This window comes from Schistocerca gregaria, unplaced genomic scaffold, assembly GCF_023897955.1.
Source record: "Schistocerca gregaria isolate iqSchGreg1 unplaced genomic scaffold, iqSchGreg1.2 ptg000179l, whole genome shotgun sequence".
In the NCBI taxonomy this organism is placed as follows: domain Eukaryota; kingdom Metazoa; phylum Arthropoda; class Insecta; order Orthoptera; family Acrididae; genus Schistocerca; species Schistocerca gregaria.
Window position 1 is genome coordinate 1,450,000 of NW_026061729.1, and position 11,996 is coordinate 1,461,995.

General features: G+C 41.0%; 1 non-coding gene across 1 annotated transcript; it reads left to right on the top strand.

The window, feature by feature from the left end:
• Positions 1 to 8,940: 8,940 nt before the first annotated feature.
• Positions 8,941 to 9,015, top strand: Trnat-ugu (transfer RNA threonine (anticodon UGU)). Its single transcript has one exon. It is a non-coding gene; the product is annotated as a tRNA-Thr (tRNA).
• The last annotated feature ends 2,981 nt before the right edge of the window (positions 9,016 to 11,996 follow it).

An 11,996-nucleotide genomic window follows, 5' to 3' on the forward strand; every position in this document is an offset into this window, starting at 1 on the left:
AAGCTTTTCCGCTAGTCATCTATAAAGATAAAAAATCCCCAATATTGTCCACCAGCATATTTTTGAAAAACCTTTATTTTGTCATCCATTTTTTTTTCCTGTAAAAATCGTAAAAGCCGCATCATTGTGTTTTTAAAAATCGTTTCCTATTGTCATCTCTTTTTATGTATTTTAAACCATTTATCGCTTGTGTAACCTGTGGCTACAAGTCCATTCCCTTTATGGGGTAATCGAAATAATGAACAACGGAAAAAAGTGTGGGTCAATTTCTTCCTCATTTTTCGGAACTTTTGATAATAGTAAATCGTTGGCTCTTTGAGGGCGTGGTAGGTACATACAAGAGATTAGTGTAAGATTAGAATTTGGGTTAGATACAGTGCCAGGAGGTTCTGTTTCTATCTGGCTAGCTTCAAAGTACTTCACCATCTACTAAGTGATGCGTTTCATTGTGAATGGTGTGGTCTGTGCTAGGTCTACCCTTTACTCCACAATGCTGTTCCTTCGATGCTATTAAAACCAGGATGTTATCAAAATATATGCACAGTGGCAGACTGGAGTCTGCAGAAATATTTCCAGTGGTGGGGAGGGGGGAAGGCGCGTCGGGGCTGGAGTGCATGATTCTGAAACTGGCACTCTGTGTACAAATCAGCTGGTCAGTTACGAGGTGCATCAAGCTACAAGACCCTAACTCTATAAGCGCTACAACTGGTCAAAGCTAAGGTTTAGCAGTATTGTGGAGAATTCTTATCTGGAAGAGTATGAGTATACTGTAACGAATAAAAACTCTTTACTCCAGATTCCAAGGATGGTTAGGGGCGACGGGTGAAAGTGCCCTTTTGCCTATCCTCCCCTCCCCACCTCCTCCCCTCCCCCTCCCCTTCCCCCTCGCGGACGCCAATGGCTGGCCCGTTCGTTTTGAGAACATCAGAGTTGCAGTAACCTTTCTGAGAAACTGTTCTAGATGTCCTTGCGCGTCAATCTTACCACTCACAACAGCAGTGGGAATGTCGGTTATCGCTCAAACAACTGGTTTTCGGCTCTTATCAGTTTCCCAGCCTCACTTTAACCTAATTGTTAAAGCCCGTCACAATACCAGTTCTTGTAATAACCGATTTTCAGTATTTTATTTACATTATTTCCTCTTGTAAACGTAGAAATCAAGCAAAGATAAAAATTTTTACTTTCTCAGTTTCTTGATAAATGGAATCAAAACGTCAAATACATTTATGATGACCTGCAGCCGTCCAGAACGAAATTAGAATTATATTAATACCGTCAGCTGCTCACGGGTGTCGATATATATCAACGGGGACAGGTGACAATGTGTGCCTGTCTGGGACTCGAACCCGGGATCTCCTGCTTACATGGCAGGCTCTCTGCCCATCTGAGCCACCGAGGGCACAGACGATAGTGTGACTGCAGGTACTATCTCGCGCACGCTTCCCGCGAGACTCACATTCTCACCTTCCATGTCCACGCACTACATTCGTAGTGTCCCACACCAACACATTCATTACTCGTGGAACACATTCTTACCAAGTCCCGTAACAGTTCGGGGAATACTTGTGCATCTTCACAGAAGAAGGTCATGGCTGGTATTGCCAGAACCATATACTTATATGGATATGGACATGTCTTCCACGAGGAATGAGTGTGTTGGAGTGGGACTCTACGACTGTAGTGTATGGACATTCAAGGTAAGAATGTGAGTCTCGCAGGAGGCGTGCGCGAGATAGTCCCTGCAGTCGAACCATACACAGTGCCCTCGGTGGCCTAGATGCATAGAGCGTCTGTCATTTTAGCAAGAGATCCCGGGTTCGAGTCCCGGTCGTGGCACACATTTTCACTTGTCCACGTTGATATTTATCAACGCCCGTGAGCAACTGACGGTATTAATATAATTCTAATTTCTTTAAATTAAATAGTCCAATAAAACTTTGTCCGCTGTTCGCTGTTTCTCTCAAAATATAGCGAGTACTTCTATACCACAGAAAACTGCCAGTATTATCCTACTGATTTTAGTTTTTAGAACTCTGCTCAAAAATTATATTTAAATCGGTTATCACAGCACTATGCGGGCATTACGTATAATCCAGCGATAAAGAGTGAAAACTGCGGCAGGAGAACTCTCTTTTTCGTTTTAATTTCTCTGTTAACGGCTAAAAGCAGATAACGTAGACACAGGCAGCAGATCAGGCACTTTCTATTTTTATCCCGAACTATGAATGATTTGTAAAATTTTAACTTTTTTCCTTGTATGATGTCGCAAGTCGACCAAATCGACCATTGTGCTTCACTCGTACTGCATATCGTAAAATACTTCGAGGCTTCCAGATGGTGCCATTCTGTGTTACAACTGACGTTCGACAACAGCGAGAAACTGCGTCCATTCTCGCGCACTGCTTGTATAACAGGCACAGTATTGTCTCGGCAATGTTGGACCAATTCACTTGTTGCTCGTTTCTATCAGCAGTGTTATTAAAGTGGCATACATCACTTTTCCCATTTTTTCTGTAATAACGCAGTATTTAAGAGCTATGGAAATCTTACGAATAAAAATTACTCGTCTTTTTTAAAAAAGGTTTATTTGAAAACTAAAAATTTTACTACGACAACTGTGGCTAATTGGTATATCTGTTTTTACGTGGTTATCAGGAAAATATAAAAAGATACTTGTTATAACCGAGAGCAAACAAATACCGAAAGACATCGGTTATTCAGAACTAAAATACCCATGTCGTTTTAACTGATCGGTTTTTCTATCTCTAAACTGCAGTGTCGCCACAGAAAAGTGTGTCGTTCCATCAATGTACATAGCAACGTTGAGATATGTATGTGTTTATGCGCAATATCGGCAAATGGAAACACGAAGAGGTAATAAGCACATGAGCGATAGAATTTATTTCACAGTCAGAAAAGTCGAGTGACAGACAAGACTGAATCACTGTAATAGAAATTATATGGAAAGCTGTGTAAAGGAAAATTTCCAGATCTTTCGTGGATTCCAAAATTGAAGCAAATTCCGGGACATCAAGGTGACATAGTCTTATACGGATAGTATTCCATGACTAACGTAATTGGCCCACATACTGTACTGGTATACTGATAATATTACACTACTAAGGTAATTTACCTGAAATAATTTACAAACATGTTACTATAACATTCGCTACTACTCATTACGCTAATTGACCTTCAGCCATTAAGCGCAAGCGCAGATCTCAGTTATGATACGTGCGCCATCCAAAAATTTATCAAGGTGGTAACTCAACACAACTACAAACGATCATTGTGTGCAAAATAAATAGAACACCTCATAAGAAGAACATGACGGGTTTGAATCATTCCCACCGCAAAGGATGAAAAAATCAGGCTTGCACATAAGACCACTTGATAACTAACCAGAAATTCAGATTAGTTGTAGCTTCGGTGACAATCGCCTTTTTTACATTTTCCCCGTAAACTAGATAATTATGAAACGTAACAACTACTCTAAAATATCTGCAGCAACGGACTTGCCGCGGAGGTTGCATCGGTTCACTTGAGATCACCGAAGTTAAGTGCGTTGTCGGGCGTTGAAGGCACTTGGATGGGTGATCATCCAGGCCGCCTCATGATGCCAATCGAGGAGCTACTCGACCCAATAGTAGCGGCTCCGGTCAAAGAAAACCATCATAACGACCGGGAGAACAGTGTGCTGATCCCCGCCCCTCCTGTTCACATCCTCCACGGATGATGACACGGCGGTCGGATGGTGCTGTCCCAGTAGGTCACTCGTGGCCTGAAGACGGAGTACTTATAAAGCAACTAATCTCCAGTGGATGGTCGAACTACTGAGACCTTGATGCCTGGCATCAATAACAGATGGCAGCACAAGAGTTTGGCTTACGCCTACTGCCGAATTTTGCGATCTGTCGTAAGCCTGCGTAAGCACGTGGGGCCTTCCGTCTTAAGTGCAAGCATATCCATTGCGTTTTCTGCCGCGCGACTTGAGTGGAATGTTTCATTATTTCTGAAATATTATAGAAATGTTTTTCGTTGTATATCCTCACCATCGGTACTGAATTTACTGTAAAATTACTTTCTCACTTTTCGGAACTTCCGTTCATAGTAAATCGATACTATTTGAACCCGTGGTAGACACGAGTCTAGTGTGCTTCACCTTCAGCAACTTCTGTGTCAGTCTCGGTTCCTATGTCCCTGATTTCACAACGAACAGTTCGTTGTCTACTGAGTATACTGTCTGTTGCACGACACTATCCCTCCCACGCTGCTAAATGTAGGTCGTCGGCAAAATATGACTGCAGTGGAACAAGGGCGTCTGCAGAAATTTCCCCAGGAGGTGGTGGTGGCATTGTTAGTGGTGTGTGTGTGTGTGTGTGTGTGTGTGTGTGTGTGCGTGTGTGTGTGTGTGTGTGGAGGCCATTACTATGAAATTCACACAGTCCAGACCGCCAAGGAAAATAAACCTTGAGATTTGGAAAGGTTGTTGATCTTATACCGCTTATACTGCATATTTCGAAATTCCACCTCTAAGGGGGATACACAGGAAATGAAAGGATTTTTGAAACATGTAGCTATTAAGGTAATTTTGAAGCTAGGCAGACGAAAATTTGTATCTGGTTTCTAGGTCAGAAATAAAGAAATATGTGTTCCAGTATTATTGGGAATTTAACCTCTATGAGGTGAAATAGTAGGTGAACATTTTATCTTGAGATAAAAAATTATGGAAGGACTATGGAAGTATTTTTAAGGCTATATCTACGAAAATTGGTATTTGACTTCAAGGTTACAAATAAGAAAATACGTATTTTCGTGTTTTTGGAAGTTCAACCCCTAAGGGGATGAAATAGAGTGAGCTGGTGCGTTTCTGGCGCCAGTTTCCGTCGATCGATGTTTCGATCTTTGAGTCGCGGTCCAGAGGACACTGCTCGCTAACCGACTGTAGTAGTTCTCTGTGCAGCCCAACATCGGGCTTACCGCGCTTACACTGGACACAGTTGCCAACAAATCGCATGCCATCGCCATATAGGTTGGGCCAAAACATGTGTTCCCGAACTCTGTTCAAGGTCTTGTAGAACCCCAAATGATCCCCTACCGCCGAATCGTGGAAATATCTGAGTGCCATGCTAACTCGTTCCTGTGGAATACAGACCTTCCCTTCACCACGGTTGTCTTCCCCTTTACACAAGACACCCCCCCCCCCCCCCACGCCACCCCCCGAAGACCTCGCCATCCGCCAACTGCTGCCGAATCGGTCCCCACCCGGGGTCCTCGGCCTGTTTGCCGGCTAAGTCGCAGAAGAAGCCGAGTGTCTCGGAGAGAAGGAAATTGACCCCCAGATCCGGCTCCACGTGGCCCTTGCCTTCCCCAGACTCTGCCGCGAACATACGGATAAGAGCGTCGCCAATTCATTGTCTCTGCCACTAATATGGCGAACCTGGAGATAAGTCTCGTCATCTTAACTTCGGTATGATTTTTAGCGATCTTATTAATCAAAGTTTAAGGGCTGGCACTGGCCAAGTAACTCACGGAGGCTCATTGGTTTCAGTCCAGTTGTATTGCTCACCTGTTCTCCAGATAGGGTTGTGTAGTTTATGTCTCAGAAAATTGTCTGCTCTTGATGTGTGTTGTGTTAGAGATAACTGGCAGCGGTCGACGCTAGCATACTGGGAGCAGAGCACCACGGCGGCAGAGAGATATTTGAGGCCATGTCCTCTCCTTTACATCTTGGGTTATGTTGTCACTTTTGCGTGATTCCATCTTTCCGGTGCTGAACTATAGCATCCAAAGTTCAATTGCATTGCCATGTTGAGTATATTTCTATGTCATTCTCTGCCTCGTGGATCTCTTGTATTGAGTTGAATCCTTGGTCTGCTCGCGTCTATCGCCAATTCACACGAAATATTGAAGCAACCTTATTTTAAGGGTATTGTCATATAGTCATGTTCTAGTTGTAATCATTCTAAGAATATTGTTGATTAATCAACTGAGTAAGTAAATTTGAAGGTCCGTTTAGTCAAAATTAAAGGACCCCCTTAATTGTTTTAGTCATTTTTATACAGTTTTGTTTAGGAAAGTTGGCAAGCCGAACGTTAAATATCTGTATTCTTACGCTTAATCTGTTTCTCCCCTGATTGCAAGTAGTGAGAGTTCTGCTATGAATTTTATGGACATTTGTGCTATTTAAGTAAAGCTTTACCTAAGTATATATACCTAGTCATATTCAAATTTCAAGTTTTACGGGTCTCGTTCCACTTAACGAAATTTATTTATTATTTGTCCAACTGATCTGGCCTTGTGATTTTATAATGCTTTTGATTGTAATAAAATATGTAGCAACTACAACGGATTACTATTGTGATTTTGGTGTGTCACTACCATACCCCATATCACAGAGGATGAAATGTTTCATGAAATATATGAAAACCTGTTTTTGATACATTGAACGATTAAGAGGGTGGAATATAGGATGTAATGTTTTATGAAAGTATTTCAGTGCGAAAGAGTTTTTAAAGCGAAATCTATGAATATTGTGTTATTGAAAACTACGTGTTTCACTGTTTTTGGAACTACAACCTCCAAGAAGGTGCAATAGGGGCACAGGTTTCACTGACTCATAGCCTTCCAGCCCAACCTGCAAAGTATACGGACTTGAAATTTGATGAAGGTGTAAATCTTACGCTGAAAGCATCATTTAAGAAGAGATTGTTCGAAATTTCACTCCTATGGGGGTGAAACATGGGTTGAAAGTCTTTTTTTTTTTAAATATGTCCCTATGTCCCTATTGAAGCTATAACTACAAAACTACGAAAATTGACATTTGGTGTCTCAGTCAGATACAAAAAAGAAACAGGTTTTTAGCATTTTCCGAAATTCTTCCATTGGGGGATAAAATAATTAGTGAAGGTTTTTTGAAAATAAATCATTATTAAAGAACTACTGAAGCATTTTTATAGCTACATCTATGAAAATAGGTATTTGACATCTCGGTTGGATGTAAAAAAAAATGTGTTTCGTTGCTTTTGGAAATTTAACTCACTAATAGAGTGAAATAGGGGATGTAATGTTTTATGAAATATTTCACTATGAAAGCATTTTTAGAATTAAATGGATGAAGATTTGAATTTGGCTCCTCGGCTCTAAATAGAAGAATACGTGTTTAATTGTTTTTGAAAACCCAACCCCTAAAGGGTGTGAGATGTTTCAGAAAATGGTTCATTATGAAAGGATTGCTAAATATATCTGACAATTCGTAATCGGCTAATATGTTACAATTTTTAAAAACTACGTGTTTTTCTGGTTTTGGAACTTCGAGCATAAGGGGATGAAAATTTTAATGAAATATTTATTGCGTTATATTAAAATATTTTAAATCTGCATCTATGAAAACCGGTATTTCACTTCTCAATTAGATATAAAGAAATATGCGTTAGGGAATGAAAGACTGTACGGAGATATCACCACAAGAATACAAACGGCTTGATTAACAAAAACCTTGGACTCCAGCTGTCAGCATTGCTTTTTGATCATTCAGTAAAAGACCATGCTTCAACGGCGCTAAGTTTAGAAAGTTTAGAAAGTGTTGCAGTTTATAAAAGACATAAAAAAACGATTAAAGAAAAAAAATTCTATGCAGACCATGAACGGTCTACGCAAGTAAAGAAGCGGATGATAAGCTAGCTCTTTATGCAAATGAGTTGGTCAGTTTAAGTTCCGAGACATGTCATGCAGCAGGAACGGAATCCTATAGTTGCTACGATTGGCTAAAGGAAAAGTTTTGCAGAATCACTCGAAATCACTTCTGCAAGTGGCTAAGAATCTCGTAATGAATAAAAATTCTGTACTGAGAATTCCAAGGTGGGAGATGCAAGATTCCTCTTCCCCCCCCCCCTTCCCCCTCCTCACAATGCTATCCTTCTTTACCTACAGCAAAAAATAAATAAATTAATTAATAAATAAAACTAGAGAAATTTCTACTATGAAACTATTTGCATACAAGAGAACGGCCCTTGAGATTTAACTCTTCAAAGTTTTAAGCCCTGCTCATTCCGGATATTGATTAGAAAGTGTTAATCCACATGTGAAACCTGAGTATATAATCCCTGTGACATTTGATCAACGGTGTTCCATAAGGACAGGTTCTCATTCAAAACGTTCGAAAATTCAATTTCTTTGTAGTTGCATTTTTTAAAGGTGTACTTGTCTAGACTCTTGGAACAGAAAGTTTTTTTTTTAATCCGTGCTTTACAAAAGTTTCTACAGTCCATTGTTTGAAGCAGTGTCACGGCTGCCATGAGCCGCGCGGGGTACCCGCCATGTGTCCAACGCCTTGTCACGGTTCGCGCGGCTCCCCCTGTTGGAGGTTCGAGTCCTCCCTCGGGCATGGTTGTGTGTGTGTTGTCCTTAGCATAAGTTACTGTAAGTAGTGTGTAAACATAGGGACTGATGGTTCAAATGGCTCTGAGCACTTTGGGACTTAACATCTGAGGTCATCAGTTTCCTAGAACTTAGAACGACTTAAACCTAACTAAATTAAGGACATCACACACACCCATGCTCGAGGCAGGATTTGAACCTGCGACCATAGCGGTCGCGTGGCTCCCGACTGAAGCGCCTACAACCGCTCGGCCACATCGGCCGGTCTATCATGTATTCTAGAAGAGTTGCAAGGTCGTCAGTGGCGCCTGTTCTTTCGAGAGCAGTTACTATCTTCATATCTATGGTTAAACGTTACCCAGCCATTGACCTTCGTCTGTGCGAATGCGCACAGGTTGCCGGAACTCTTACGGGAATCGTCACCTTAGTGTGAGCCAGTAATGAGTGGATGGACAAATACCTATTAAGTACATTACGTATGCGGATTGTGGACGGTTGGGGATGTGAGTCTCACGGGAAGCGTGCGAGGGATAAATTCCTGCAGTCGTGCTGTTCATGTGTGCCCTCGATGGCTCAGATGGATTGAGCGTCTGCCTTGTAAGCAGGAGATTCTGGGTTCGAGTCCCAGTAGGGGCACACTTTTCAGCTGTCCCCATCGAAGTATATCAACAACACCTGTCGGCAGCTGAGGGTTTCAATTAATTATCAGTTTTGAAGGTGATTCGATGAACCCTTTGCCAGGCACTTAAATGTGTTTTGCAGGGTATCCATATAGATGTAGATGATAACTCGTCCCGTGTCGCACGTGCTCAAAATGATTCATACTGCAGAATGCATGCAAACATACTCACCGAAAATACGGACGAATATCAAGTGCAGGCTGCCGAGTGCTGCATATCCAGCTTTGACAGATCGGCTTTTCCTGCCAAGAAGAACAGGAAGTTGCTGTCTAGGAACAATCAGAGGTAGAGGAAGGGTTGATAAATACTCCTTGACTTGCAGACTAAACGTAAATAACGAAAATACATTTTTGGTAAAAATTGGTCAAAACATAATCGGTTGCCCTCCGTATTGGATTAGCTGTTTTGAATATTGAAAATCTGACTTCAGATTCGTTTTCAGCGACATTAAAAATATATATGTAACACTCAGTTCATGCAAATCGAAGTAATAATATAACTAAATGTTTTCCCTAAACTTTGAACACATTTTTTTCGGGTAACTATTTTCTCAGAACGGCATGCAGCATAAATTAAAAGTGGTTCGTTCTCTTAACATCTACCTCTGACCCCTAAAAGTAAACACTTTTCTTAGGAACTTATAGCTATAATATGACATTTGTTAATATTAACTAATTTTTGTGTAGGCATAAGGAGTGAAACAAACCCTCAAAAATCGAACTCAAAGTTCGAATTAGCACTGTATCGTTAAATTTAAGGTTGTTTCATTGCGGTTAGGTATACGCTCCCATAAATTTTATGTTTTATCGACTGATGTTATCCATTTTCAATTTCAGAGGAATAATGTAGTATCAACTGATGTTACCCATTTTTGAATTCAGGTAACATATGAGGTGCCACACTGCACGCGCTCTGCATACTCCAGTCTCGCAGGCCCTTGATCAAATCATAATTACGGGCGCCATTTTTTATTGAAAATCTAAAATTAAGCTCATAGTATTATCACTCGTAATTCCCAAACAGATCTTTCGAATGTATTTTCATTGTCTCAAAAAGAATTTCAAATGTACCCTTTTTTGCTCATTTGTATGAGAACCTGGCCGTAACGCCGGAATATAGTCACGAGATTTTTTTTCAGAGACGCTGTACGTTCGCGAGAAGACTTTCGTTCTGCGCGTGTCGAAGGACATTCCTCAGATATTACTGTGTGTGTGCTACTCAGTCGTGCCATTTAAGTGTACATCTTTGCATAGTTTTCCTTTCACGATGTAAACAGTGTTCCGCTCAGTTGCTAACTGGCCAGTGAGTGGTTCCGAAGGTATCGGATGTGCGGTGCGTTCGGTCTGCTAGGACAACAGCAGACTAGCGTGGTGCGATGGCAGAAGCAGACACTGAGGGAGCTAGCTGCTGGGACGCCAGCGAACAATTTATGCCAAGTAAGACGAAGAGGACTATTCTAAAATTACGAGCCGTCTCAAAAGTGTTTACCATTGGTAAATCTTGCTGTTGAGTCTGACAAAACTGGCAGTTTTGCCTAGAGATACATTAGAGAGAGCTACAGGAAATCCCCCCACCCCCCTCAATGAATTTTTGGTTGTGATGACAGGCCGATTGGTAGTGTAGCCCAAGATCTAAGTTAGGTTGGAAGGTGGTAATTTGATTGAGAGTTGTTTACGCCAACGATTATGAATGCCGACTAAACGTTGTGCGAGCAGATTGCCCTGTAGCGTAGCCTAGCGTTTCCGTCCGCGCCACATTTAACACACTTTCTCTAACTGTGTACAAAAGTCTCACAACAGCCACGATAACTACGTTTCTGGTGGGGGGAGGGTAGAGTCCACTATGTAACTTTCACTGCAAATTTTAGTAACCGCATAAACTAACCGAAATAGAAGCGTATTTTTAACTATATTTCCTTTTGTGGGAAAATAATGGTTCTCCTCTTTCGGCAGCAACTGTAATATGTAGGCGACTTATTAGTTTTTTTTAACTCTGAATCATGATCTCAATAGACGCAGTGCTTTTTTTACGTTACTTGATTTGTGGTCTATAGTAAACCATGCAACGAATTGGTAAATTCTTTGAAGTTTGACGTGTGTTACATAGACGACGTCTGCAATGTTCGTAAGGCCAAGTTTGCATATATTCGGTGTCTGTTTTTTTCGCCATGTACTGTATAATTAAAGGGAGGAGGATTATGTTCAAGGAGCAGTGCATTAGCAGTCTATGGAGAAATTGAGAATTTGGATCTAAAGAACGGCATGCTCGGGCAGTTCGTGCTATTCTGTTGACCACTGTGTAATTCGGACACAGTGATCATTGCCTCTCCCTCGTAACCAGGGGACTCGGGTGCTAATCCTGGTCTGGCACAAATTTTCAACAGTGCCCATTGACTAAAGTCTGTGCCCATTGTCAGCTAATGTCATTGTTTCGGTGTTAAATTGTATTTTGTTCACGATACGTAGTTTGGCTTTTTCATGGATAACAGCTTTGAAAAGCGTACAGGTTATATTGATATTTGCTCGTCGTTAGTCCAAGGCAACTATAGCGATTTATAAACACAGTTGTAGTTCGTATTAAGCCTACATACTTAATTGTGTCCTGTGTTTCTTTACCAAGAACTACTTCGTAAGTAATTCCCCTGTAGTGGTATTTTGTTTTAGTATTTTGTTTAAATATTTATAGACTGCAGGCTTGGATGAAATATGAAACACATGTCCGAAGTTCCTGTTGATACTGCAGATACTGTTTCATCCGTACTAGGGGCCAAAACATTTCATCTAATACAGAAGGACACAATTTGTCTCGAGATTTAGCAATTTTTCGTAATAGAGGCCTTGCTTCGATATATTTTTCTCTAATTCTTGTTTGGATTTAATCTTAAAACACACTAACTCTTCCACCACTTATTCGATATGTGTTTTCATCCCTTTCGTA